The sequence below is a fragment of the Siphateles boraxobius genome, unplaced genomic scaffold, assembly GCF_051911475.1.
Source record: "Siphateles boraxobius isolate OS27281-9 unplaced genomic scaffold, OSU_SipBor_1 11, whole genome shotgun sequence".
Taxonomy (NCBI): Eukaryota; Metazoa; Chordata; class Actinopteri; order Cypriniformes; family Leuciscidae; genus Siphateles; species Siphateles boraxobius.
In genome coordinates this window covers 18,197,802-18,201,749 of record NW_027508711.1, presented here as the reverse complement: position 1 = coordinate 18,201,749, position 3,948 = coordinate 18,197,802, and the positions used below count along the sequence as shown (strand labels likewise).

Here is a 3,948-nt window from a genome sequence, read left to right as displayed (position 1 = left end):
ACGCCAATTGTCTATTAGGAGGGGATCTTTATTTAATTTTGGTGTTAGAGTTATTAATCCTTGACATAATGTGGCTGGAAGTAATGTTTTTTCTGTACTTTCCTCATACACCTTTAACAAGAATGGTGCTATATTATGATTAAATGAATGAATGAATGAATGAGGCATTTATATAGCGCTTTCATATGTACTACTGTACACCCAGAGCGCTTTAGAATCATATCAGGGGTTCTCTCCTCAACCAGCACCAGTGTGCAGCATCCACTTGGATGATGCGACGGCAGCCACAGTACAACGGCGCCAGTGCGCTCACCACACACCAGCTATAGTTGGAGAGGAGAGAGAGTGATAGAGCCAATTCAGTGGATGGGGATTATTAGGAGGCCATGATTGGCAGGGGCCAATGGGTGGAATGTGGCCAGGACACCGGATTTACACCCCTACTCTTTACGAGTAGTGCCATGGGATTTTTAATGACCACAGAGAGTCAGGACCTCGGTTTAACGTCTCATCCGAAGGACAGTGCTCTTTGACAGTATAGTGTCCCCGTCACTATACTGGGGCGTTAGGACCCACATAGACCACAGGGTGAGCATCCCCTGCTGGCCTCACTAACACCTCTTCCAGCAGCAACCTGGTTTTCTCAGGAGGTCTCCCATCCAGGTACTAACCAGGCTCAGCCCTGCTTAGCTTCAGTGGGCAACCAGTCTTGGGCTACAGGGTGATATGGCTGCTGGCCAAAGCTTAGCTTGTAATAGCTTGTAAAATCCGTCCGTCTGTTCCGGGAGATTTGTTGGCTTTTAAACAGTTAATAGCTTCCTCTATCTCCTTCAATGTGATCGAGGCGTCACAAAAGTGTTTATCTAAGTCACTTAACTGGTCTATATTAGGTAATGATTTAAAGAAATCATCCATATGTTGTTGGGAAAATTTAGAAGTATACAAATCACTGTAAAATTTGGCACAGAACTTTGCGATACTTTTAGTGTCATCACTAATATTACCGTTAATCATTAGTTTTTGAATTTGGTTGTTTTTAGCTTGCTGTCTTTCCAATCTGAAAGAAATATGCAGAATTTTGCTCACCCTCTTCAAGCCATTTCTGTGCGGTCTATAAATGCCCCTTAAGCTTTATGTTTATATATGTTGTCTAATTTGCACTGTAATTCAACCAATTCTGCTTTTTCACAATCAAGTCATCCACATTTTTAGATAAAAGATTGGTGATTTTGCATATAACGGAGTTTTGATCATTTTTTTTCTTTTTTGCCAAATCAGTACTAAATTTCCTAAGATATTTGCCAATTTCATATTTAGTAAATTCCCAGTTGCTGCTGTAACTATTCTCCTCTCTTGCTTTATTCCAATTTTTGTGAATTATCTTATTTCATCTTCTACTTCACTGTAAGACTGAATGGAGTTGTTGAGTTTCCAGTAAGAAGTGAATCTGATCAGAGGCAAGAAAATGGGTACGAATGAAGATACTTTTGTGGTCAGAAAAAGGTGATGGCAAAATGTCAGTAGAGGTATTGCATAATTCTTTAGAGATAAGCCACATGTCAATTCGGGACTGGGAGGAGAGAGAGTTATTACTCCATGTGAACATCTTTTGAGAGGGATGTAACACTCTCCAACTATCAATCAAAGAGAATCTTTGCATAAACGTTTTCAAGTATAAACTAGTGTTGTCAGGGAGTTTTGGAGGCCATCTGTCTATGCTGCCATCTATGGCAACATTAAAATCTCCGCCAAAATAAGCATGGAATTTGGATATTTAGTTAATAATTTTAACACATGTTCCTCTAAACGACTAATAAAGGCTTCATTTTCTTTCTGCTGGTTATAGCCATAAAACACAAACAAGAATACACGTCGATTTTGACATTTCAGTGACGAGACATATATAACGTCCACCTAAATCACTTACATTAAGTAACACCTTCCCTTTAAACTGATTTTTTAAGATGCATACACCGGCTGAATGTCTCGTACCATGAGACATCCATATGTCCAGTCCCCATTGTGACCTCCAGAAATTACGATCCTCTACAGTTGAATGACATTCTTGGAGGAAACAAAAATCTGATTGGAATTGTTTGAGATATAAGAAAACAGCCTTACGCTTAATAGGATTTCTTAGCCCTCTACCATTTAAAGAAACAACAGATAATGACATAAAGTAAAATAAAGGAAATTGAAGAGAAAGAAAAAACAAACAAAATGGAATAGACACATAAGCAAAACAAGTAACTTGTTGTAAAGATATTTAAACGGTCAAGAAATGAGCATTAGGATGAGAACCGCAACTCAAATAATATGAAGATATTGAAATACAGTATGAAATTCCAATTAGGTAATATTTTAAATGAAATTTAGTATAATACCAGATCGTCATTATGAGACTATATTGTATTATAGCCTACAAGCCAGACAACACAAGTGTCTGAAGCATACTAGAACGTCTCTCTCAATATATAAAAAACTGTAACACGTTCTAAAATAGAACTATTAAATCACGTGAAAAGGCAGCATTTTAAATGTCTTACAAAATCAAGGTTGTAGTACCGCCATATGAGTCTTCAGTGTCCTGGGAAGAACTGTAACGTTAGACTGATGATAGTCCAGGACATCGAACCAGTCAAGAGGATGGAAGCAATGTTAAAGTCAAGAGACGATAAGAATATACGAGAAACCCATTAGTCGGGAGGGAATATTTCAGATCCCTCTACAAAAGCTCTTCCACCCACAAAGTGACCTCGTTTGTTCTCTTTTCTTGCCTTTTCCACGGCGGGCCAAAGCTTGTTTCTCCGTTCTCGATCCGCTGGAGACAGATCCTCGGAAATTTTCAGGTTGTTGTTTGTAAGAAAATTTGAATCTTTAGCAACACGCCAGACCGCGTCGCGTTGAAAACGGGGGGCAAACTGGACGATGATTCCTCTGGGCTCCTCAGTCGTGCCGATTTTGACTTTCAAATCTTTTACTTCGGCACTCATAAAGTCAATAACATCTTTCATTCCAGAAATCTGCCTGGTATTTTCATTAACCGTTTCTTTCAAACTAGCGATCACACGTGAGTTTTCCCCTACCATCTTTTCCAAAGCATCCGAACGATTATTAATCAGCCTCGAAAGCTCCCCGAGTTGTGAAAGGATGGCAGTTGTGTCAGCACTCTCGGTCTTGCGTTGTTTGATGGCAGGGGATTTACATGGGGTTTCTGGAAGACAGGGAAATTCTTCCTCACACAGCATAAATTCTGCGGAGACAGTGTCGTGGTTCAAGTAGTAATGCATGTTGTTCATCAAAGGTTCTTGGCGGGCTTGACGTGTCTCATTAACAGTTTTGTTAGCATTAGCAGAAGCTTGAGATCCATTCCTACTTTTTCTTTTTTCGGATTTCCCCATTTTGACAGCCAATGCAACAACTAGTTAAATGTGATCTGGTACAAATTATGAGTTCAAAAAGCCTTTCATACTGCATTACAAGCTAAAATAAACGGTTGAGTTTGCGGCGCTCCTCAAAACGTGACTGATCAGAGTGCCATCTTGGGATCTCCCGTGTAGTCATCCTTGTCAAAGTTTTCGCCGCAAATGCGGTAATCTTTAGCACGCAGTACGTGTATGGGAGTTTGCGCATCAAGTTGAAGTACAACTAGCCACAACTGCAGAATCTCGAGGTCATGGTAAGGAAGACGATGAAAATAAGTCATAATTCGGAACGGCACAAACGCGAACCATTTCTTCTTCACTTGTGAGCAACTCTCCGATCATCACTCTTCACACACTACGCTCCTCCCACCTGCACACTGCTATTTCTCTCTCGCGCGCGCGCGATCAGCGCCGTTTTGCTACAGCGATTCTCAAGAATTGTTGCAGTTTCGAATCACCAGTACACTGAACCGAAAACTGTTTCTTTCGTACCCGTCATCTGAGAACTGATGATCCCCGCGGG

At 40.5% G+C, this 3,948-nt stretch overlaps 1 pseudogene; it reads right to left on the bottom strand.

Moving 5' to 3' along the window:
* Positions 1 to 621: 621 nt before the first annotated feature.
* LOC143704769 (5S ribosomal RNA) lies at positions 622 to 738 on the bottom strand (annotated as a pseudogene).
* Positions 739 to 3,948: the final 3,210 nt, after the last annotated feature.